This window comes from Ornithorhynchus anatinus, chromosome 15, assembly GCF_004115215.2.
Source record: "Ornithorhynchus anatinus isolate Pmale09 chromosome 15, mOrnAna1.pri.v4, whole genome shotgun sequence".
Taxonomy (NCBI): Eukaryota; Metazoa; Chordata; class Mammalia; order Monotremata; family Ornithorhynchidae; genus Ornithorhynchus; species Ornithorhynchus anatinus.
Window position 1 is genome coordinate 6,373,043 of NC_041742.1, and position 26,282 is coordinate 6,399,324.

Consider the following 26,282-nt stretch of genomic DNA (forward strand, 5'->3'; position numbering starts at 1 on the left):
TAGATGTATACACATCATTAATAAAAATAGAATTATAATCATAGATATGTATATAGACAAGTGTTGTGGAGCGGGGATGGAGTAGAGACAAGGGAGCAAGTCGGAGCGTTGGGGAGGGGGAGCAGAGGAAAAGGGGGCTTAATCTGGGAAGGCCTCCTGGAGGAGGTGAGCTTTCAGTAGGGCTTTGATGGGGGGAAGTGTGCTAGTTTGGTGGATTAGAAGAGGGTGAGCACTCCAGGCCAGAGGTAGAACATGGACTGGGGTCGACAGCAGGACAGGCAGGAACGAGTCACAGCAGGGTGAAGTAGATTGAGTAGTCACTATTTATTCCATTTTTCTTTTCAAACACTGTTGAGCTACTTAACTTCTGTTTAGCAAATCCACTGGCAATATGTCCTCTAGACTAAGCTAGTTATGGGCAGGATACATGTTTGCTAATTCTGTTGTACTGTACTCTCCTATGTGCTTCGTATAGTGTTCTGCACATAGTAAGTGCTAAGTAAATTGGATTGATTGATTGAGTGATTGTACAATAAAATGAGATGTTTAGGTTGTCTTTAGCTGCTCAGACACAATATGGGGAAAGAAAAGAAAATGTGGCAGTTACATTTCAGAAATTAGTTTGTCTATGAGAGATTGAGTCTCACTCAGTCCTTGCCTCCTTTCTCTCTCTCTCTCTCTCTCTCTCTCTCTCTCTCTCTCTCTCTTTCAATAATGTTTTATCTTCCGCCAGGCAGCAGGATTGTTTTGTTATAATTACACTGCTCAGGTCTGTTTTCATAATTTCAGCACAATTTGGAAATAAAACGGATAATTAATTTCTGATGTCTTCCACATGATTGACATATTGAAAGAAAAACAAAACACATTTTTCACAGTGCTCAGCCTAAGATGGGATTTCAGAAACAAACGTGCCTGTGGATACTATTCAATGGTGGGCCCTTGTTCTTAGATTGTCCTTTTTCCATTGACTGTTCCAGGATTTCTTTCCAAAAATATCCTGTGAGCTCCGAATGGTAGCCAGCATTCTGTCTTTGGTCGGTTCTTGTGTGCATTTCCCAATCCAACACACTTCTCTTGAAAAGGAAAAAAAAAAGGAGAGAAGAAAAGAAAAAAACATAAATAAATGAAAGTCTATTTCAACTGACGGGAATGGTCATTGTCTAGGCTTTGTGGGGAAAATCTGGAGATCTGATTCCCTTCCCCTTTTTCTCTTGGACCTGAAGCTCTTGGGTTAGGGGCCCAGAAGCTTGAATTTGATATTGGGTTGGTAAGTCAGCCAGCTCAAACAACTTTCTCTTTCCTGCGTCACTTTGCATATGCGCCATTTTAGTTTATTTGTAAACAGAAATCAAAGTGTCAAATGCTCTGAGAGCTACAGGGATCCCTTAAGAGTGAATGTTGAAACTGAAAATAAAAAATAAAAATGATTAAAAAAAAATCACCCATCTCTTTTTCTGATTGAATCTGCTTAAACCTAACAAAAACATCACTGACTACTAAACACTCCCAGCAACGATTGGTACGGACCCTGGTGTCTGTGTTTTCACCGGCAATGAACTCTGACTTTTTACCTTTTTTCCTGCCGTCTGCCCAGGCCTCTCTTCCTCGATTCTGCTGATGCTCTTGTAATTATCGCATTCAGCACGTAGAGGCATCCAAATGGCACCGGATTAATCGGTCAAGATGAGGGGTTCGGCCCTCTCCTCTGCAGCCGTGATCCAAGTTCAGTGTCGTCTTTGAAGTTCATGAGATCTCCTGGCTCCGATCAGCTGTACTGGGGCAGAGTGCAACACGATAAGCTGGCGTGGAAATGCCAGTAGCTCCTAGCCTTAGGTCTTTGAATCAAAGAGTCTTAGAGTTGGAAGCGACTTTGAGAAATCACTTGTTCCAACTCGCCTGTCTTCAAGCAGGTAGTCGCTTAAACCACACAGAACACTAATGCTATCTGTTCCTTTTTTACCAAGTTATTCAAGGATGGAGATGGGGTCTTCACTGGATAGCCTCAAGACAATCCAGAACTCATATGTAAGCTTTCTCTAATTGTACCCTAACCTACAAACTATTTTAACAGTGGCTTGGCTTTCAGAAACGCCCCCGGCCACCGCCCCATTTTTATGGAATTTGTTAAGTGCTTACTACGTGCCAGGCCTTGTGCTAAGCACTGATGCTAATCAGGTTGAACACAGTCCATGTCCCATGTGGGGCAGACAGTCCTAATCCCCATTTGTATAGAGGAGATAACTGAGGCCCTGAGAAGTAAAGTGAAGTGCACAAGGAGACACAGCAGACAAGTGCCGTAATTTGTCAAAGTAAACTGAATTTATTGACACTCAGTGAGCTTTCTTTCTTAAAAATTTCAACACTCCAAGTGACCAAACTAGTAACTCTTATTTTTGAAATATACTGGCAATTAAAGGATATGGACTGTAAAGATACCATAATAATTGATAATAATTATGTGACCTGTTAAGTGCTTACTCTGTACTTACTATGTGTTCTAAGCGTTGGGGCAGATACAAATTGATCAGGTTGGACACAATCCCCATTTTACTGATGAGGTACCTAAGGCCCAGAGAAGTTAAGTGACTTGCCCAAGGTCACATTGCAAACAAGTGGTGGAGCTGGAATTAGAACCCAGGTGTTTCTGACTCCCAGGCCCATGCTCTATCCTCTAAAACCTGCTGCTGCAAAATGGGGATTAAGACTGAGAATCCCTCTTGGGACATGGACTCTGTCCAACCTGATTAACCTACCCCAGTGTTTAATATAGTGCTTGGCTTGGAACTTAACTAATAACATTAAAACAACAACAACAAAAAAGTTATGCATCTGTCTTGGGTAGATATGGGCAATAACAATGGCTCTAAAAAGTCCACTATAAAATGTGCTGCTGGTTTGATTTTTAATTTAAAGAAGGTTTCTATAGTTCATTTGTTGAATTCATGATTTTGCCCATGCTGTTAAGTGATAACACACAATTATAATAATAATAACCGTAGTATTAATGAAGAACTTACTATGTGCCAGCCACTGCAGTAAGGGCTGGGTGGCTACAAGCAAATCAGGTTGGACACAGGCCCTGTCCCATGTGGGACTCACAGTCACAAACCTATTTTACAGATGAGGGAATTGAGGCCCAGAGAAGTGAAGTGACTTGCCCAAGGTCACACAACAGACACGTGGCCGAGCTTGGATTAGAACACGTGACCTTCTGACTCCTAAGTCCCGAGCTCTACCCACTGCACCATACTACCTGGATTGTGAGCCCCTTAATGGACTACCCCTCTATCTGAACTATTCATCTTGTATTCACTGCAGCATTTAGTACTCTGACAAGCATTTGCCAAGTGCTTAATAAATAGCATAACTAACCGATGAGGCCTTAGTAAGCAGAAAGAGTTAAAAGGCCCCATTCTCACGTCATGCATCTTTCTTTCCTCCAGGAGCAGTATCTCAGAAACTCGAAGTTACTTTCTAAATAACAGCTAAGCTTGTATTTATTCACAGCCTCATGCTTAGATAGTCATCTTCTATAATTCTTTTCAGGTGCAATTTCTATCTCAGGTAGGGGGTGGCAAAGAATGAAACCAGGTTGGCTTTGAGTCCGCAAATGCCTCTGCCTGATTTCACCAAAAGAAAAAGGGTGGGATTGGGTGAGAGGTGGAACGAGGAGAAAGGTGAAAAAGGCAGGGAACGTAGCAGAAACGAAAGGTGCCAGAAGGGAGGGTAAAGAGGATTTTCTGGTAGAGAGCTTCTGAAAAATCAACCACAGATGGCTCTGGTGTATCCACTGAAAGACTTCTCACAGTATACAGAACAGAATTTAAAAATATATTTTTTTCTTTTATCTCCAGCTAAACTTCAGAGCTTAGAAAGCAATTACTTTCCTACTTGGTCCACAGCCTTTGGCTGAAAGTATAAACTTAAAATCTATTTGAGACTGATTGCATCTCAGCTCGGCCACAGCGTAATCGGTAACCTCGGCTTGGAAACCAAACAGGATCTGAGAGTTGCCTTTAATTTTTTTTTTTAATGAAATATGATTTGTCTAACTGGTGCACATTCACACAGACACACAAACTTCGAACAGTTTATAAACACTGTTTAATACAGAATTCAAATCTGCTCTTAATGTTTAACTTCTAAAGTTAAAAATAGAAGTGATCCTCTTCCTCTTAAAGAAAGAAAGAGTATATTTCAATTATGGATTCAATAGCATTTAGACTTCTTTTGAAAGGGTGGAATGAATGTTTTGACTTGAGTCACATTTGCTGTGATGCAAGGTGTCTTCTTCCCCACACTTTGCCAATAGACTATGTAAATTACTTTATTAATGCTTTTTTGGAGCCCTTAGAATATGGGCTTTCATTTGCCATACTCCTTTCATTATGTTACAGCAGATGAAATCATCTCTTAACATGTCCAGACCATATTGCTCGAGGATTTTCTGATTTAAGGGATTGTGTTATTTTTTAGTCCTGGGTGATACTGAGAGACTATAAAGCTGAAAAATAAATCAAACATCGAATTCACCTTAAGTTTGCGTGGGTGAATGTCAGAATACTTCAGATTTGAGCTCATCCATACTGAGTAAATAAAACATTTTTATTTCTTTCCTTCCTCCCACCCAGGGCCTGAGGTGTACGATGGGTTTTATTTAATAGAGTTTCCGAATATTCATTCAATATATCGGTCTTCTGTTTTCGTTCCTCTTACTTCAATTACTTTGGATAATTAAAACATTCTAGAGCTATTCCAGAGAGAGTCGCAGAGATGGCAATTACTAAGCTTTTGGTAAAAATATTTGAATGGCTTTTTACATTAACTCTGCATTCAGAGATTGTGGAATGAACTGGAGAGGTGACTAATTTATTCGTATTTTTTAAACAGTAGTTTCTGTATTTAACATTCAATATAGAGGCTTAACTTCTAGAAGATGACATTCAGGGGCTAACTCCTCGATTTTTTGAGAAGCTGTGTGTTCTAGAGGATAGAGGATGGGCCTGAGAGTCAGAGGACCAGGGTTCTAATTCCACTCCACTGCATGTCTGTGTGACCTTGGGCGAGTCACTTCACTTCTGTGTACCTCAGTTATCTCATCTGTAAAATGGGATTTAAGACTGTGAACCAATGTGAAACATGGCCTATGTCCAACCTGATGAGCTTTTATCTACCCCAGTGCTTAATACAGTGCCTGGCACCTAGTAAGAACCTAAATACTATTAAAAAATATACTAAGTAAGATAAAACAAATAGGTCAAAGTACTTGTCAGTATAACATCCTCAAATGGGAAGTGTTTCTATGGAAAGAAATGTAGATCTATGCTTCAGTGCAGATTCATTATTCTTTTTCTATTAAAAAAGTGAAAAAATCCTTTAGTATCTTGGCTTCCCTATTTTGACATGAAATGTTGTATTCTCAGTTTAAGATACTTTTCCAAAGTTACAAGTTCACCGTACTTATGCGATTGGAGAATATGGGAGGAATCAAGTGCAATAGGTAGTCAATTAATCAATCTATGGTATTTATCGACCGTGGAGATCACTGCACTACACATTTGGGAGAGTAATAATAATGATGATGAAGTTCTTTCTGTGTGCCAAGCACTGTACCTAGCATTAGGGTAGATGCAAGTTAATCGGTTTGGACACAGTCCCCGTTCCACAAGGGGCTCACAGTCTTAGGGAAGGAAGTAGGATTTAATGCCCATTTTACAGATGGGGTAATTTAGCCACAGATAAGTTACATGACTTGTCCAAACTCACACCACAGACATGTGGCAGAATTGGGAATAGAACCCAGGTCCTCTGACTCCCAGGTCAGCTGTCTTTCAAGCGGGCCATGTTGCTTCTCAACAGCATCCAACCCAATAGAGTTGATCAACACATTCCCTGCCCTCAAGGAGCAAAAGATGTTAATTTAATCTCAATTAAATTGGATTAAATGCCTAGAGAGAATCCACAGAAGTCTGAACGTGAAAGGTCCAAAGGAAACCAGGTTACATCTCTTCCACTCTGAGTCTGATAAGGCCATGACATAAATTTCCATTGGTTGTGATAATAGCAGATGCTATCGGTACATTCCACAAGCCTTTGAATATATCAAAGGATAGGGATTCTAAAATAGGTTATGAGCCAAATATGTCAGATACATTTAAAGGTTAAAGTTCAAGTATGTTTTCAATAGATTCATGGGCAATAGATCCATGTCATATTATTACAGGAAATGTCACCATGTTATGAGGTATATATATCCTTGATCATGAAAATGTTAGGACTATTTTCATACTGTTTATTCAACTATTTTCATACTGTTTATTCAAGCACCTTCTGGTAGCCAAAGATGGAATTCTGATCTTGGTACTCCATTGTTCTGACTCAGCCAGGTGTTTCTTACATTTCTACGTTTTTAAGATAGTGTCACCTTCACACATTGAGCAAAACATATATAACCTGATTTGTAAACATATGAATGTGATGAAGACTGTATATTTAATGGTCTTCCTCCACAGAAAAAGTCCTCTAGACCTTCTCATTTATCTGATTAGCTTTGGTTAAAGCAAGATGAGCAGATCACACCTCAGGGGAACAGTTGGATGATACTTTATTGTAAAAATAATCTATATATCAACCCATATCAAATCCCACACGGGTGCCTACTCCATATGGAGTTTTTAAAAAAATAACAAAATGCTATTTGCTGAAATATCCACAAAGTTCAAGCAAAATCAATGTCTGGTTTGAAATACCCAGGTAAAGGGCCCGAAACTCCATCTCACTTTGCAATATGGAAGTGAACACGGGGGCAAAAAATGAGGGGTTTTTTAAGCAAATTTTCTAATTTAGTATGTTTCAGGAAATAGTTTACTCAAATTATTGTTCAACTCTCTATTTCTCTTGGTCTGGAAAGACACATTCTGAGTTGGACTTTGGAACCCAAATATGTTCAGAATAGTTACCTCAGTCACAAAAGGAATTTTTAATGAAGAGGAGTATCATATTTCTAATGGTTTTGCCCATAATAGATGCAAAGGATGAATTATTACTTTCCATTTGAATACCATATTTCTTTTTAAAATGCTCATTACATTAGAACTAATATATAAAATACTGCATAGCCATATGTACACAGTGCATAAAATATACTTTCCATATCTCTGAAGTTCACATTCTATGCCTGGTTCTCCATGCCAACTTTCCATTCCTTTTTCCAGTGAAATTGTCTAAATTGTAAATACAGGAGCTTTTTTTTTTTTAACCTAGAACTCAGTCCAAATCTGTTATTTTTCCCCTAAAATACTATTGAAAGGGGAAAAGGTCAGATTATTCCAATCAACTGACGCACTCCATCTAATTTATGCAGCAAGAAGCTTAAAATTGTGCGTCACTGGAGCATTTTCCATTTGTCCTTATTGAGATTAGGGGTGGCTTTATTGTTGAGCTTATAGTCGAAATTACAGCTAGGAGAAAACAGGGTTTGTGAGATCAGTAGCTACAGCTGGGTTCTGATTTAGTGATGCCCAGCTTTGGGCATACAAACCTGGAAAGTTAAAAAAAAAAAATCTGCTTAAGGGGAATTAAGAGAAGCAAGTCTTTAACCCTTTCTTGTCGCAAGTCCTTTACATGGACCCGGAAAATAGGGGTTTATATGGATACGCATCAGTTCATACAGAACGGTGCATAACAGTAATAATAATTGTGGTATTTGTTATGCGCTTACTAGTGCCTCACACTCTAATAAGCACTGGGGTGGATATAAGCAAATTGGGTTGGATACCATCCCTGTCCTGCATGAGGGTCCCAGTCATAATCTTCATTTTACAGATGAGGTAACTGAGGCACAGAGAAGTGAAGTGACTTGCCCAAGGACACACAGCAGACAAGGGGCAGAGGCGGGATTCGAAAGCTCGACTATCTGACTCTCAGGCCCATGCTCTATTGACTATGCCATGCTGCATTCCAACGGTAAGAGAGGACAGGCGTGGACCTAATGGAACCAGCATCGGTTTGGAAGTCTGATGTTGTCTCAACCACTCGCCTTCTGAGTCACCTCCGTTAAGTCATTTGATTTCTCTGTGCTTCGGTTTCCTCCTCTGTAAAATAAGACTTAAATGCCTATTCATCTCTCTAAGGTCCTTGTGGACAGGAATAGCATTTACCTACTCTGTTGTATTGCACTTTCTTGAGTTGCCGTTCATTTATGCATTCAAGTGTATTTATTAAGTGCTTACTGTGTGCAGAGCACTAGACTAAATGCTTGTGAGAGTAAAATACAACAATAAACAGACACATCCCCTGCCCACAACAGAGCTCTCAACAAATATCATCGACTGAGCGATTGATTCTATTGCATCTACCCCAGCATTAGAGTGTTTGGGACACACTAAGCGCTTAATAAATTCGACAAGCGTCATTATTATTAGTGAAGTCATCATCACACACGTTTGTTTCCTATATACCAGATGCATTAACAATCCTGTGTAGCTATCTAAAGTACATTTGTTTGCATAGAGCAGTTTCTGATTCACTCAATAAATATGATTGGATGAAGGAATTAATTAATAAACTCCGAATATAGGTCTTGATATAGCTTTCTGCACTATTCCAGTATCTGTCAAGGGGGTGTCAAAATCAAATCTGCCATTCTCTACTTTGGTCTAAAGTCACATTGGGATGCAGTAAAGCATGGTTTACTATGTTCTTTAGTAGTCTTTTCAGAAGGATACATGCACCCACCTGCACAAACCCAACAACTTGATCAATCAATCAATGGCATTTAAGTAACCACTCAATGGTATTTATTGAACACTTACCATGCTCAGCCAACTACCGGGGAGAATGCATTGCAAAAGATACAATACAACATACCAACCACGTTCTAGCATCGGGAAACTTCAGATAGACTTCCGCAAAATAGTGCGATCATTTCATCATGTTATGCTGTGTTTCTGGGGTAGCACATGAGATGCAACATGGCCTAGGGGATAGAGCACGGGCCTGGGAGTCAGAAGGAACTGGGTTCTAATCCCAGCTCCGCCACTAGCCTGCTGGATGACCTTGGGCAAGTGACTTCACTTCTCTGGGCCTCGGTTACCTCATCTGTATCATCGAAACTGCTACCACATTAACACAACTGCTCATCCTAAGCTGCCTGGCTTACGGAATCAGCTTCCTTACTGACCTCCCAGCCTCCTGCCTCTTTCCATTCTAGTTCATACTTCACTCTGTTGCTGGATCATTTTTCTACAAAAACGTTCAACGTTCAAAAAAAACTCCAGAGGTTGCCCAACCACCTCCATATCCAAAGAAAAACTCCTCACCATTAGCTTAAAAGCCCTCCATCACCTTGCCCCTTCCTACCTCACCTTCCTTGGCTTCGTCTACAACCCAGCCCACAAGCTTCACTCCTCTAGTGCTAACCTTCTCACTGTGCTTCCATCTCACCTGTCTGGCCACCGACCCCCAGTCCACATTCTGCCCCTGGCCTGCAACGCCTTCCCTCCTCTAATCCGACAATTAATTACTCTCCCCACCTTCAAAGTCTTATTGAAGGCCCATTTCCTCCAAGAGGCCTTCCCAGAATAAGCTCCATTTTTCCTCATCTCCCACTCCCTTCTGCATCACCCTGACTCGCTCCCTTTGCTCATTCCCCCTCCCAGTCCCAAAGCACTTATGTACATATCTGTAATTTTTATTAATTTGTATTGATATCTGTCTCCCCAGAGACAGAGATGGAATGTAAGCTCGCTGTGGGCAGGGAATGTCACTTTTACCGGTGGATTGTACTTTTCCAAGTGCTTAGTACAGTGCTCTGCATACAGTAAGTGCTCAACAAATATGAATGAATGAAAAGAATGGGGATTATTAGTGAGCCCCATGTAGGACATGGACTGTGTCCACCCTGATTAATAATAATAATAATGTTGGTATTTGTTAAGTGCTTACTATGTGCAGAGCACTGTTCTAAGCGCTGGGGTAGACACAGGGGAATCAGGTTGTCCCACATGGGGCTCACGGTCGTAATCCCCATTTTACAGATGAGGTCACTGAGGCACAGAGAAGTTAAGTGACTTGCCCACAGTCACACAGCTGACAAGTGGCCAAGCGGGGATTTGAACTCATGACCTCTGACTCCGAAGCCCGGGCTCTTTCCACTGAGCCACGCTGCTTCTCAGCTTATATCTCCCCCAGCACTTAGTACCGTGTCTGGCATATAGGAATCACTTAAACACCATATAAAGCTCACATGATCCTACTGGTCCTGGTATTAGTTAGGGCCATTAGGAATCATCCTATTTTGCAAGCAAGAGTTCATTAGATCCCAAGGAATTTGAAAGTTGAGGTTCAAACATGATCATTGGATGTGACTAATGAAACAAAAACAATTTTTTCAGCCCCCTCATTCAGGGTTAAACCACCTCTTTCCATTCTGCATACAGAAGGGATACTTAAGTTACAACAGTGTTTTATGCTATATCTCACTTACTGAGAAACACTGTTTCTCTTCCTATTTGACTATTTTCATCCCTATTTTCATTCCAACCTTGAACCAACTTGATTTTGAACTTTATGAGCACCTCAACTGTTCTAAATAAACAATCTTTCTCCTATGTAGACTGTGAGCCCCATGCGGGACAGGGACCATGTCTAATCTAATTCATTTGTATCTATTCCAGCGTTTAGGCCAGTAAGTTACACATAGTAAGGACTTAATGAATATGATTTTGGAGGGGTTTTTTAATGGTATTTAAGTAGGGCAATACTGTTGAACTCCATAAACTGTGCATATTAATTCAATTCAGTATTTCACCCTGAAAATAAATGATTTTTGATTGGAGGTAAAAATACATCAACAGGAAACTTGATATTAGTAAACCTTACTTTCATCCTGACATGCTTCAGTAAACAAATACATTGGGAAGTTTTTGTTCTTAAAATTGTAACTATTAATGTGTTATTTTTGAAATTACAGTATCACATTCCCAACTCAAGTAGAAGAATTTGCAACTGTCATTGACTTTCTAAGAAGAAAGGATTTATTAATTTTATATTGGAGTCTGCTTATCAGTAATCCTGTAAAATCCTCGTCTAACCCACATGATAGAGCTCTTTTGGCGTGCAATGTTGTTTCTGTAGAATGTTCTCCTCCAAAATGAGAGATAATCCGAAGTTAGAAAAAACCCACCTTCAGTTTCGTCTTAGCTAACCAATCAGAAGTGTTTCAAGTCAATACTTACCAAGGTCACAGCATTTCATATTTAACATTCAAAACTTTCAAAAGGCGAAAGCTGACAGAAAGACATTTTCCTCCTGGTTTGATTGCTCTAAGAGGAAGTCCAGCTCAGCTTCATAATTTTATTCCCTTTTCTGTGAAAAATATTTCAAAGTAAAAAGGGTGAATAATGTGTTTTAATGAGATTTTTTGCTCTTAGAGATAACATTGTTCAGAGAACAAACATGCAAAACAGCGCAGTTATCATTCAGGTACAACCCACTCAAGGCACGTTGCTTACAAAACCTTGTTCCTTCAGGAAGTATTACTTTGACAAATGAAAAAAAAGTAGACAAAGACAACCTAGGATTTGGATAAGACTTTCTCTTTCTTTGGTCTGGTGATTTAGTGATCTGCTTTGGGAACAGTATGAGTCAGGCAGAGCTGGGAAGTTAAATATGTAGAAGTAAAATTGCTCATGTAATTCCCCTTCTATTTCCCCTCTTCCAGCTCAAGAAGTCCATTTATTATTGCATTGTCATTATCAGTAGCATTGTAGTTCTCTTTTCATTCCCAGCCCCCCCAGACACACCTGCCATTTGGCCTGGGCGTCAGAGGACCTGGGTTCTAATCCCAGCTCAACCACTTTCCTGCTATGTGACCATGGGCAAGTCACTTCACTTATCTGTGACTCAGTTCCCTCAGGTGCAATATGGGAATTCAACACTTGTTCTTCCTACTGAGAGTGTGAGCCCCATATTGATTTATTTATTCAATCGTATTTACTGAGCGTTTACTTTGTGCAAAGCATTGTACTAAATGTTTGGGAGAGTACAATCATAACAACAAACAGACACCTTTCTGCCCAGAATGAGCTCACAGTCTAGAGGGAGAGACAGACATTAATATAAATAGATAAACAAATAAATGAATTACAGATATAGGTCCATGTAGGACCAGATTACCTTGTATCTACCCCAGTATTTCGTACAGTTATTGGTACATAGTAAGAATTTATATATTATTATTATTATTGGAGTGGCTGATAAAGCCAGTGGTCATTAGGAACAACAATATCCTAAAGAATAGTGTTTGTTATCCATTTTCTATCGGTTTTAGCAATAACTAAACCTCCTCCTCCAAGTCTGCCTTTTTTTAATCGTATTTGTAAAGTGTTTCTTATGTGTCAGGCACTTTATTAAGCATTGTCTTAAGTGGGGCTCATGTACTAGTAATAATAATCCCCATTATACAGCACAGATATCAGGTACAGAGAAGTGAAGTTACTTGCCCAAAGTCACACAGCAGACTAGTAGCAGCGCTGGGAAGAGAACCCAGGTCCTTGTGACTTCCTAATAGACCTCTCACTCTCTCCCTGGATCATAACAGCTATTGTGGCATTTACTGAAAGTCCCCTAAATGCAGTGGCCTGTATTAAACACTTTTGAAGTACACAAAGGACAAGACATGCTAACAGGGGAGACAGACATAAAAAATATTTTCCAGAATTGATTCTACTCTTTCAGGATATCAGCTCATGCATCTTTGGTGAATTGGGAGAAACATCCAGTGGAACTGAAAGGAGATGGGATATAACAACAAAAATAACTGTGGTATTTGTTAAGCACTTAGTATTTGCCAGGTACCATATTAAGCACTGAGGAGGAGGCAAGCAAATCAGGTTGGACATAGTCCCTGTCCCACATTGGGTTGGAAGTCTTAATCTTCATTTTACAGTTGAGATAACTAAGATACAGAGAAATAAAGTACCGGAGTCAGAATTAGAACTCAGGTCCTTCTGACTTCCAGGCCCATGCTCAGTACCCTCGGCCATGCTGCTTCTCTGATATGACGCAAAAAGCCCAATTTAAGTATCAATATGCTTATATGCCTGTGCAACGGGGAGGGAAGTGTTACTTATTCTCAAATCCAGTTAATTCAAATCTGCTAAACCAGCACAGTGTAATCAAATGTACTCCTATCAGTTGACATGGTGTGTTAGGAAATTAGAGAGAAGTGAAGTCAAAAATTTTCAAATGAAAAGAAACAGAAAAGTAACCTTCATTTTCTTTCCTTGAAAGGACTTCGGGGGGAGTGGAATGATAAAAATGCAACCCTGTCCTCTAAAACATCACACCCCTTTTTTTGCTGGGAGTACCGTGGAACTTTTAAGGGCCATTAAAGAGACCCTTGAAGACCAAACTTTAATACAATCATATTTCTTGGGAATATTTCTTATGCTAGGAAATATGGTTCATTTAGACTCTGGGAGGTCAGAAGAAAGAGGGAGACTCTGGGATTTGAAGAAAAGTATCAGATCTGACTTGAACTCTTGCATACGTTCCACAGATGGAATATGGAATGGAATAGCATTGGTGTGATGAAGATGGGGAGGGGTTGGTTGATGTTATTCCATTTTCACTATCTCTGTGCTTCCTGCCTATTGGGCTTGGAGCATAAATGTCAAGTTTCCCCAATGAAAGGCTGTTGCAGTGGAAATATTGAGCCCCACCAGACAAGAGGAAATACTGATAGTCTCAAAAGTGGCCGTGACATATGAAATCTCCTGTACACTGTTGCAGATTTGAAATTTCAGATGAAGCAACCAATGGATCAACAACCCAATCTTTGGCCTTTGTGTCTGAAACAAAGAACCTCTGAAAACTTTCAGATCTCACATATTGCTTTAAATGATGGGCCACCATTTTACTTATGAATTCAGAGGGCTGGGGGTTAGGTGGAGGGAGCGAAAGAGATTCCACACCTATTCAATTTTATCCCCCCCTTCAAGGAAAGATGACACCTACATCACCATGATATCTAGCCTAACAAATATCACCAGCATCAGAACTGCATTCTGAGTTGATTACTCCACTTGTATGAGACAATGGGTTCTCATCCCATGATTTCTAGCTTAATCAGGATCAGAACTGCATATTGAGTTGATTCTCTTCCTTGAGAGAATGGATTCTACCAAGGGGCAGGGCTCCAACCTTTGGAGTCTCTCTCTAACCTCTGAAATCTATTAGTCTCTTTTGTCTTTCTTCAGAAGATGTCGACTGGTCAATACTTCCACATATGTAAAAGAGATTCTGATAACTGATCTAATATATTTGCTGGTTTGCACCGTAGATGTTCCCAGCAAGAAAGCTTCTGGTGTGATACCAGCCACCCCGCCACCAGAAAAATCTAGAATTTCTGAAGATAGACCAATAGCCAGGAGAGCTGATAGCTTCAGGGTCATGAATGAACAAACCAGTTCAGATCCTCTGCATTCTGCAGAAAGAATCGTTTTCCTTAAGAGTTGAAGCAGGAAAACTTTATAATTTGATTGCAAAACCAGAAGTACAGCATTCCATCAGGAAAGGAAAAAAAGAAAGCTCCATTTATATCCTGTGTTATTTTAAATGAAACATTGTTTCCCCTTAAAAGGAATCTCTTTCAACATCTCCAAGAGACTGTATTATTGAGATTGTGTTTTCACTGGAGCTTGTGGAAGGAGCTTTCAAAAGCAAAGAGCACCTGGTCCTCTCTGGCTTCTGCCTATTTGGACATCAAATGATTTCACCAATAGCCTAATTTACAGTACTTTACTCCTCCCATCAGTGACCCAGTTCAGGTTAGGGTGCTCTGCCATGAAACAGTGAAGTGAAGTTCTATCATTTGAGTAGGGGGCAGCAGCTCCGGTTTCCTTTTTTAGCTGCTCCCATTCATCTTGGCAAGACTTTGGACACATTCTTCAGGCTGTCAGATCATCCCCCTTTTCCGGCTGTAGGTAATATGTTGGTTAAATATTTCAAGTGCCTTAGATGAGAGGACCAGATAAGCATTATTGGTATTTTTCTTGGGTGTGTAGAGAGGAGAAATAATCACCCAGCTGTCTATAGGTATCCCTCCGCCTTCCCTAAGGTCTGAGCCACAACTTGTTTCCTGTTTTTATTGTAGTAGTAGGAGGAAAAAAAACTTTTCAAAAATTGACACAAATATTTACTTTAAAGGTTTTATTTACTTTAAAGGTAAACTCTGTTTGGGTACTTTATTTGAAGTCCTGTTTATATCACATAGAAATCACATTAGTGCAGGGAATTTTTTTGGCTAACTCTAAATGCCGTTTAGCCCTTGAAAGACCTTATCATAATAGCTCAATCAGAATGTACTAATGACATTGCTGTTTGCGGTCTGACTTCTGTACCAAGTTGTTGACTTTTGAAATTGAATGAGGGACATTGTTCTTTGGTCACAAAACACCCTTATGGAGAAAAAAAAAAAGTCCCAAACAATAAGGAGAGGCATTGCACAACTGGGTATATACTTCCTGCAGGTGTAACTCTATCTGACCATTACAGTAATAGGTGAAGAGTTTAAGTAAGAGCCAACTCTTGCTTATGATCGACTGTTCAGCCCAAAGCTGACCAAAAGTCAAAATGTCCCTCCATATTCCAATCCCTTCACTTACCAGAAATGTTGCAGGTATAATCTTCAGTGATTAAATAGAGCAAAAAATGTGCTCTGCTTTTTAATAGCCTTTCAAATGCCAGGAATACAGAGTAGCAGATGAATAGGAGATGGTGACAAGAGCTGAAACGGTAGAATATTCAGAAAAGAAACAATAGAATAGAGAGTTCAGGAAGTGAAGTAAAATTAGAACTATACTGGAGCGAGAAAATAGCCAATCCCTACAAGAGAGACAGTGTAAAGATCAGAATTGTCTAAAGCTACTTTCATTACAGATTGCACAATTCATATTATTAAGTTTTCCCCAAAATTCCATGGTAGATTATATGTATCTCTGGTCTTTGAGTCCCTGTGGCATGTTTGCTTCAGAGAGAAAATAATATTTTCACACTGTACATCCAATTAATTTCTCCCACAGTCTAAGGAGTATATTTGGCCAAAATTATGTTTTCCCATCTTTTCAACTAAGCATTGAAGACGGTAAAATTGAATGGCTTATCCAATTCAAGGGAGTGTCACAACAAGCATCCGATCTCTGAAATGGCAGGCTAGTATGCTGATTTTGTAATACAGTTCCTTTCCCAAGTATTATCCATCTCATTTTTCACACGGGGAGTTTAAGACAGAGAGAGGGTGAAGGGACAGCCATAAGGTAGTACGCTAAATCAGTGGTGACGTAAAGATGTCCAATCTTCCACACTAAACACACTTTCAGTCATCCCATTCTAAATCTTATCCAAATTCTAAACAATGTTAAAATACTTGATATCCTTTAAGCACTTGATAGTCACTCTACCCTCAGCCCCACAGCTCTTATGTCCATATCTGTATTTAATGGCTGTCTACTCCCCTCGACTGTAAGCTTCTTGTGGGAAGGAACTATGTCTACAAACTCTGTTGTACTGGACTCTCCCAAGAGCTCAGTATAGTGCTCTGAAAACAGTAAATGTTCAATAAATACCATCATTTGATTATTAAATGGCATACAAATTTGGGAGCTTAATTGTTAAGCTTTATGCCTCCCTCCCCCAACCCACGACTTCTCTCTTTCCTAGCTTAAAAGATAATCAACCCTCTTCTAGAGCTATTCTTGGGAACTTTCCAGTCATGGATCAGTTGCCAGGATCATTAAGTTACATAAAGAGAAAATCATAGAAACTGCATTTCAATTCGCGACTTGGCCTGTTCCGGGAATTCCTTTTAAGAGGAGATGAACACTACATCAGCTGAGCAGCTCAATGGCTCAATCGAAGAATCACTGAGGGACCCTCCCCACCACTGCACATACCCTTCAGAGGTGTGTTCGGAGTTGGATGACTCTAATTTACAAGATCCTTGACTCGACTTTTATAAGGGACCACCTATAATAAGCATTTTTTGCTATTGTTGATAAGGATAGCCTGAGAGAATTATAAACAAGAACGGAAGTTGGGGACAGGGATAGGACCCTTACTTTTCTCATAAACACACACTCAAAAAACTCTTTCTCTCTCTCCTTCCCTGTCCCCACCCCACACACACACTTCTTTCAGCAATGCTCTCCAGTCCTGACCCTTTCAGATCCTCCTATCCAGCAACCCTGAGAGGAACAGCTGGAAATATAACACTGAGGTGATGGTGTCCCTAGCTGATCTTTACTGGACACTTCATTTGTAATTTTTGGACCCCTGCTTTGCTCAAATACAGTAGTATTTGTACAAACGATAAATCCCTCAATAGTATTGCTTGACCACCCACTCTGTGCAGAGCACTGTACTAAACACTACAGCACATTGGAGATAAAACAATGTGGTACCTTCCACTGAGGAGCTTACAATATCTGAGCTTCTAGGATCATGTTGTACATCTATGAACATCCTCATTAGAGGGTAAGATCCTTGGGATAGGAAATGTGTCACTCCATTATTTTGAAATTCTGAATCATCAAGAGGGCTGGAGTTGGTATATATTACTTATTACCCTATTTATTTTGTTAATAAGGTGTCGATCTCCTTGATTTTATTTATCTTGATGATGTTGTCTTGTTTTTGTTCTGTTTTGCTTTGCTGTTTCTCCCATTTAGACTGTGTGTCTGCCATCGAACAGGAATTGTCTCTATCTGTTGCCAAATTGTGCATTCCAAGCACTTAGTACAGTGCTCTGCACATAGTATGCGCTCAATAAATACTATTGAATGAATGAATTAATATTTTACTACCACTCCTATTACTACTACTAATAATTGTGGTATTTGTTAAGCATTTACTATGTGCCAAGCGCTGTACTAAGCGCTGGGGTGGATACAAGCAAATTGGTTTGGACACAGTCCCTGTCCCACATGGAGCTCACAGTCTTAATCCTCTTTTACAGATAACTGAAGCTCAGACAAGTCAAGTGATTTGCCCAAGGTCACACAGCAGACAAGTGGCAGAAGCAGATTTCCCCCTTTCTAGACTGTGAGCCCATTGTGGGCAGGGATTGTCTCTATTAGTGGTTGAATTGTACTTTCCAAGCTCTTAGTACAGGGCTTTGCACACAGTAAGTGCTCCATAAATGTTTGAATGAATGAATGAATTAGAACCCAGGTCCTTCTGTTAGGCCTGTGCCCTATCCACTAGGTCAAGCTGCTTCTAACAAAAACACACTATTACTTCTACCACTATTTCATCTGAAAATCTGAGACCTGTCAATTGACAGTATTTACTGAGTCCTTACTGGGAGACAGAACACTATACCATGCACTTGGGAGAGGACATAATAAGAGATTTGATAGACATGTTCACTGCCCATAAGGAGCTAACAGTCTAAAACAGCTTTGAGTTTGTATTCTGTGAGTCCTGGATTTTCACAGGAAGGTGCTATACCAGGGAGACACTTTGCTTTCCTTAAGCTGTTGATGTTTTGATCAAAATATTTACATTTTTACAAACACATATAAAGGGTATACGTTGCTTTAGTTTGGTATATTTATCCATGTTTTTATGTTCTTTTCAAGTTTCATTTTCCTCTCTTCTTATGTGTCTGTTGTCAGTTACCTCTCTTATCTTTGATTCTGAGTTTGTGAGCCCCCAAGGGCAGGGACTGTGTCTAATTCATTCATTCAATCCTATTTATTTAGCACTTACTATGGGCGTGACACTGTACTTAGCACTTGGGAGAGGATAATGCAACAGGAGTTGGTAGACAGGTTCCCTGACCAAAAAGAGCTTGCACTCTGGAGGGAGAGACAGACATTAATATAAATTTATGATATATAACTTATAGATATGGACCTAAGGGCTGTGGACGTGGAAGATGGAGTACAATGTTCCCTCCTGTGTACTCTTTCCCACCCTTAGTACAGTGTTCTGCACACAGAAAGTGCTTGACACTACTACTTCTATGAGATCTTGGGTTTCCTTAGCATTTATTAATTTTTTGGTTGTTGTCTCTGTAATGACTCGTGTGGCAGGTCTAATTATCCTGCATCTACCCCAGCCGTTAGCACAGAGTAAGCATTTAATAATTACCTTTAGTTAGTACCTTAATAAATGCTTAATTAACTTGGGGAAGAAAGAAGCTAGACTGTGTGGGAGTGGTGAAAATCGTAGCTTTAAGAACACATTTCCAAATGTTCTTAAACGGCCTTTTGAGTAAAGAAGAAAAATGAGACAAAGGCCACCAAATCCTGATAGCAACTGGGTACCTTTCATTCTCTAGTTCTCAAATAAAAGGGTCATGTGGTAGATGTAAAATTCAAAGTAAATGCTTATCCATAATCTCCCTGTCAGAAGATTCTCAATGTTTGTTCCACTCCCCTAACCACATCTACGTCAGCATTTATTCCCTGCTTCCAACTTTATTCCTCCCGTGATGGTATCAAATCATTTCCTGAATGAAATAATGATCCTACCATAATACACTATTTATGATTCCCTGTTTCCTGATCTCTCTTTTGAACTCAGTTTTGCCGTGAGGGTTGGTTTTCACCAATATGGCTGGGAAAAAAGGGATTTTGTGATATTGACATTAGCTCCACCATTAAGGATTTTCTATACATGAACTTAAGTCTTCTTTGTCTTTTTGTTTCTGGGAAGTAGAGTTTGAGGCTGTATTTTACTGTAATTTATTCATGTAAGACTGGAATAAATGCTGTACTTACTGAATCTTATCAAATTTTAATCTGCCATTCTTTTCATGGCTCAGTCTTAATGGGGTATCAGATGAATTCTCTCCATATTTTAAATACATTTAAAAATCCTTAAGCATCCCCTCCTTATTTGTACTTACTCTTCCAAGATCTAATCAGCAAAGAGAATTGTATTTTTTCTGTCACTGTGTCGCTCTAAGTCAGGATTCAACCCTGAACAGGCTGTCTCACACTACACTTAAAAGCATTTCAAAAGGAAATTAGTTTGAAGGCTGTTGTGTTTGAACCAATAATCTTTCACCGGTGAAGCAGTCTCTTCTGCCAAATTAGTATCAATGTAAGCACTTTGGAACCCAGAAAGCTTTCAAAATTTCTCGACTCTGGAAGAGCAAGACCAAATATCAATCGGTGATATTTATAGAGCACACTGTCATCATTGGTATTTATTGAGCGCTTACTGTGTGCAGAGCACTATACTTAGCACTTGGGAGAGGATAATACAACAAGAGTTGGTAGATGAGTTCTCTGACTAGAAAGAGCTTGCACTCTAGAGGGGGAGACAGACATTAATATACATTTATAATATGTAATTTTTAGTTATGCTGTGGACCTGAGGGTGGAGTGAATCTCAAATGTCCAAATGTTACAGATCCAAGGGAGTTGGGGGAAAGAGAAACTTTCCTCATGCAGAGCACTGCACTAAGCACATGGGAGAGTACAGTGCAATAGAGTTGGGTCACGCAAAACTTATCCATCAAGATCTTACAGACTACACAAAGGGGAAAGACCAGAGTATAAAGATATCCTACATCAGTATTTTGGCACTGGGGTTGGGTTGAATATCAAAGATGAGAGCTTTTACGGGACTCAGACCTAGTTGCATAATTGACAAGGAAGAGATGGTGAACAGGGGTAATGCGGGCTTAGTTAGGGAAGTCTTCCTTGGGGGGATAGGATTTTACAGGGCTTGGAAAAAGGGGTGAGTGGTGGTCTGTTGGATATGAAAAGGGAGGGAGCTCCAGGGCAATGGGTAGATGAGGCCAAAGGGTCGGCAACGAGGCAGACGAGATGGACCACATCTATGTCAGCCAATGAGAAGGTTGGCATTAGACGAGTGAAGTGTGTGGGCTGGATTATAGTAAGAATACAGAGAGGTAATTTAGGTGGATGAGAGGTGATTCAAACCAATGGTAAGGAGTTTTTATTTGATATGGAGGTGGACAGACAACCACTGAAGGTTTTTGCTCAATCGGGAGTCAAGGACAGAGTTTTTTTTTTTTTAACTGATCTGGTCAGCAGAGTGAAGTATGGTTTGGAGAGGAGAAAGATAGGAAACAGGAAGCCAGCAAGGAGGATGACATCAAGGGTCAAGGCGACATATTGTTGTATTGTTCTCTCCCAAGCCATTAGTTTAGTGCTCCACAGACAGTAAACACTTAATAAATATGATTAAGTGAAAGAATGAATATAAGTGCACAGAGAAGTTAAATGATTTACCTTAGATCACCGAGCAAGCCAATGGCAGAGCTGGGCTTAGAACTCGGGTTATCTGACCACAAACAGGGGTAATGAAAATTTCCTGCAAACAGTTGGTCCAGAGTCAATCAGTGGCATTCATTGAGCCAAATTCATAATCACTTTATCCTCTAGGTGGAAAGCCAATACTTTCTTCTCAATTAGTGGTATTCATCAAACAGTTACTGCCTGCTGAACACTATACTAAGCACTTGGGAGAGTACACTACAAAAGAGTTGGAAGACTCATTCCCTGTCCAACTGGAGCTTCATCATTTACATTAATTTCAAAAGAACAGAGAAATTCAAATTATACAGGGAATTTCTCTGGGCCAAAACTGCTCAAAAGGAAACTTGTGTTTTCCTAGAACAAGAATATATTTTCTCAAGCAGAGAAATAATGATAATTTTAGCTTCAGAAAGGGTGGATTTAGCAAGTTTATTTGCTCATGTCTTTGAATATAAAAAGAAACTTGGCTTTTGGTGCCCACTATTTTACACAAAGCAGGTGCCTAGAGTATGGATGCTAAAGACCAATGACAAAATGAAAGTACTAAGACCCTTTATTCAAAACTTACCTGTAGCTCACCCATGAGTGAGAAATTCTACCAGCAAAGACTTAACACCATCTCAAGTGTTTAAAATAACAATGTGCTCATGTGACAAAGTTATTTATAGAAACACTATTTCAGATTTTTCGCACTTAGTTTATTTCTATCCTTTCCAATTTTACCCCTGCCCCTGAAGAGGGCTAGGAAATAGTGAAATACTAGACAAAATTAGATAATTTGCTCTTCAGGTGAGTAAAAGCAAACAAAAGCAACCAATAGATTTCCTTACCCTTTTATTTCATTATTTCAAAAAGCCTAGTTTCTTTGAAATCAAAACGAATTGGAGTTTCTGTTTAACTAAGGGCCCATTATTTTGGGCTTTCGCACTAGGTTAGACATTTTTGGGAAGAAAGTTTCTTTTAGTTACTGGAATTTAAAGTAAATTTGGTGGATTGAGTGAGGCCAGTTATGATTCCCATTAATGAAATCCATGCTAATAACAATGCAGTCCCTCAAGTATACTTACTTACACCAACTATTGAATAACTGTTAGAACATCAAATCTTGAATAAAGAGTAGGCATTTTTAGAGCTGAAAAAAGATCTCATTAGCATGTGATTTTTCATTTTCTCAACCATGACAGGGTCTCAGGGTCTGACAATCAGTCAGTCATTCTTACTGTGTGCAGACCACTGTACTAAGCGCTTGGTAGAGTAATATTAATAAAAATTATGGTATTGGTTGAGCATTTACTACATGCCGAGCACTAAGTGCTGGGGGAGATACATGTTAATCAGGTTGCACACACTCCTTGTCCCACAGAGGACTCGTAGTCTCAATCTCCAAGTTACAGATCAGGTAACTTAACAAGCGCTTAACAAATACCATCGTTGTTATTATTATTATAGTACGGTCGAGCTGGTAGACATGATTCCTGCTCTCAAGGAGCTCAGAGACTAGACAGACATTAAAATAAATAAAGGATACAGGCAGCTGTTGCAACATCTCAGCCCTGTCACAGTCTATTTTCACCACTCAAAACCATCCTAAGACACAGGAAGCTGAGAGGCTATGGCTCAGATTAGATGCCCTGTGTTAGCTTTCTCACTTTAATTCTGATTTACAGCTGGGATTTGCTCATTCCTTTTCAGAGACTTCTCTGAAAATGCCCTTTCACCTTTAATGTTGGCAAACATCTGCTAGGGTTTTTTGGGGCTGGTATGCGCACAATCACAGGAATAATTTGACCCCTTCTGGGACTTGAGGTGATTATGTGGTTAAATACCTACATAGCAAAGAACTGTGACAGCATATTAAATGAGCATTTGGTCTGCGTCTTCCCATTCCTGACTTTTTTGGGAAAAAAAGTCAGAAGAGAGCCATTGGGGTGGGGGGGGCGGAATAAAGGCAGAGACAGTAAACACTCACCTGAACTTTCACCTCAAATTAAAAGCAGTCACTGGGAGGCACAAAACAAAGATGTCTGTTTGTGTTTTCAGAATCTCTGTATGCCTCTGAACTTCCTGATATCTGGCAGGAGGAGAAGCAGGATTGGGAGGAGGAGTGGATTGCTTTCTTGTCCATCACAAGAGCAATCCATATTTCCTTCCTGAACAAGACCTAGGAATGTCCCAGTTTTGTTGTGCAAAACTCACCTCAGTTAGAAGCCAAATCTAGTCAGTGAAGCGTACAGAAGTATATCAGCATCTGGCCCCTCATCTGGAAAGATTTGTGAAACTACTGATGTCTACCGATCGGTTGACGGTCACTGTGGGCAGGGAACGTGCCTGTCGACTTCTACGGTGCGCTCCCCCAAGTGCTTAGTAGAGTGCTCTGCACAAAGGAAAAGCATTCAATAAATATGATTGATTGCTTGATTGGCATTAGCTGAGCACCGTACTAAGAACTTGTACAGAAATGTTATTTGACTGTGGTTGTTCTGAAGCCTTTGGCAACGATGAAGACTTAATGCTGCTATATGCTCAGCCCCTGTCTCACGTTTACTGCATTTGACACTTTGCATTCTTTCTGTCTTTTCACTTTTACAGTACTTAATCTTGTCACTTTACAAAGAAGTTAAACAGCATAGGTCAGGGAGTCAGGAGATCTGAGGTCCAAATCTGGTTCTGCCTCGTGCCTGCTGAATGAACTTGGCTCCGTCACTTAACTTCTTTGGGACTCAGTTTCCTCTTGCATAAAATGGAGATTAAATACAGGTTCTCTCTCCCTCAGACTGTGAGCTCTATGTTGAACAGGGACTGGGGCTGACTGGGTTATCTTTTGTCTTCTAATAATAATAATAATGACATTTGTTAAGTGCTTACTACATGACAAACACTGTTCTAAGCGCTGGGGTAGATACAAGGTAATCAGGTTGTCTCATGTGGGGCTCACAATCTCAATCTCCATTTTACAGATCAAGTAACTGAGGCCCAGAGAAGTGAAGTGACATCCAAAGTCACATAGCTGACAAGTGGCGGAGCGGCATTAGAACCCGCCGCCACCTCTGACTCCCAAGCCCGTGCTCTTTCCACTAGCCCATGCTGCTTCTCCAGTCCTTAATACACTGCTTGGCATGTAGTGCTTGCTTAAAAATGCAGGAATCATTATTATTTACGTTATAATAATGTCCATTAGATTGAAGTCTTCTCCCACTGAACTGTAAGACCTTTGAAGGCAGAGATCATGTCAATTACTAATAATCATAATCAATATTAATGCTCCTGTACTCTCCCAAGTATTTAATACAGTGCTTTGCACACAATAGGTGCCCGAAATCCTATAGATTGATCATCATAATAGGGGAATTTGAATAATCAATATCAGACATGGTGGAATCTTTGAGTCCATTTTTCTTAAACCGATGAATTCCCTATGAATAAATGGCTATTATAATGAGGTTTTCCCATCAACTGAGATTCTTCAAGAAAACAACTTCCACCTTATATTTGAAAAACCTCTTAAAAATGAGGCGAGTTCAGAGATGGCATTTATCAAAGCCATTTATTCTTCCATCTCTCATTCTAGTCAATGCCACCTTCTGACTGAGCTCTCTTTCCAAGGAATATTGAGATGGAGGGGCAGCAGAAAAAAAACAACAAGCTATGTTCCTCTGCTGTAAAATCAGGGGACGGGGTTTATAAATCCAATTTTTCAGGAACTTTATTAATGCATTCATTGGAAGCCTTTTCCCTTTAAGCAAAGTTTGAGCTGCAATACCTGACCCCCTCTGGTGGCTATGGATGGATTTCGTTTTATGAGCAAAGCTTATCATTATGGAGAAAAAAAAAATTCCAATTCAGTAACAGCTTAAACTACCATCAGAACAAGCAAACCACTTGACACGGTCATGTGATAAACACAACAGATGCAGAGAAAAGATTTAAAAATCACAAGCTCTGAGCTCCACCCTTGACCTGTTTTGGGGGATGCATTACGTCTGTTTTGTAGATTGCTAGGAAGTCCACTTTCCACAATTCCTCTCCATTACTTCCCAGTCTTTTTCCTGATATGTCCTTGCCATTGCACTATCACTTAAGGGATTTCCTGGGCATTGCTACTTTGCCTTGGAAGCTCAGAGATCCTGTTTATTCTCATTCTTCTAGAGGAAGAATTTCTCACGACTTCAAGGGATTTTTTTTTTTTTAGTACCGAAACATAAAAACTGTGCGGTGACTTAAGATAAAACCTCAATGGACTGAAAAATAGATTAGCTGCATTGAACTAACTTATTATCTTTCTTCACCTCTTTGAAGTACCCCACTACTCTGGAGAGTCATTCAGAATGGAGAAATGAAGCAGCATGGCCTAGTGGATAGAGTACGGACCTAGGAGTCATAAGGACTTGGGTTCTTATCCCAGTTTTGCCACTTATTTGCTGTGTGACTTTGGGTAAGTCACTTAACTTTCCTGTACTTCAGTTACCTCATCTGTTAAATGGGGATTAAGCTTGTGAACCCCATGTGGGAGAGGGACAGTGTCCAACCTGATTATCTTGTATCTACCCCACGGCTTGACTCATAGTAAATGCTTAACAAATACCATCCTTCAGAAACGGAGAAATGAAGCAGCATGGCGTAGTAGACAAATCACGGGCCAGGGAGTCAGAAGGTCGTGGGTTCTGTGACATGGTGATTCTAGCTCAGTAGGCACTGGATGTTTTTCAGAGTTGTTGTGAAATGTTGGCCAAAGCACCTGTTTTTTTCATTTCAAGGCAGGTTTAGGGTTCCAAGAAAGAAGGGCCCTGTTTTATTTAAGCTTGATTGGCTTTCTGTCTCCTACATGGGGAATGGAAGTGTCCAAGACTTTTCGAAACAGAAAACTGTCTCACACAGAACGAGACACTGACCAGTCCTCCTCTAAAGCAGAGCTTCCAGTGTTACAATCGCTGGGCATTTAATTTTGCCGCTAGGCATAGGGATTACAAGGCTCCTTGCATT

The 26,282-nt window shown here is 40.0% G+C and overlaps 1 long non-coding RNA gene across 5 annotated transcripts in view; it reads right to left on the reverse strand.

Annotated features, from left to right (window-relative positions):
- Positions 1–305: 305 nt before the first annotated feature.
- The window catches only part of LOC120638856, a 110,348-nt gene continuing 84,371 nt past the window's right edge, over positions 306–26,282 (reverse strand). For 4 of the 5 annotated variants that reach the window (XR_005660862.1, XR_005660861.1, XR_005660863.1 and 1 more), the window contains 4 exons: positions 15,672–15,793; positions 11,241–11,370; positions 1,575–1,777; positions 306–1,076 (listed from right to left, as the gene is read on the reverse strand). This is a non-coding gene — a long non-coding RNA (uncharacterized LOC120638856). The remainder of the gene's footprint in view (positions 1,077–1,574; positions 1,778–11,240; positions 11,371–15,671; positions 15,794–26,282) is intronic. The other variant, XR_005660860.1, reaches the window with a different exon arrangement.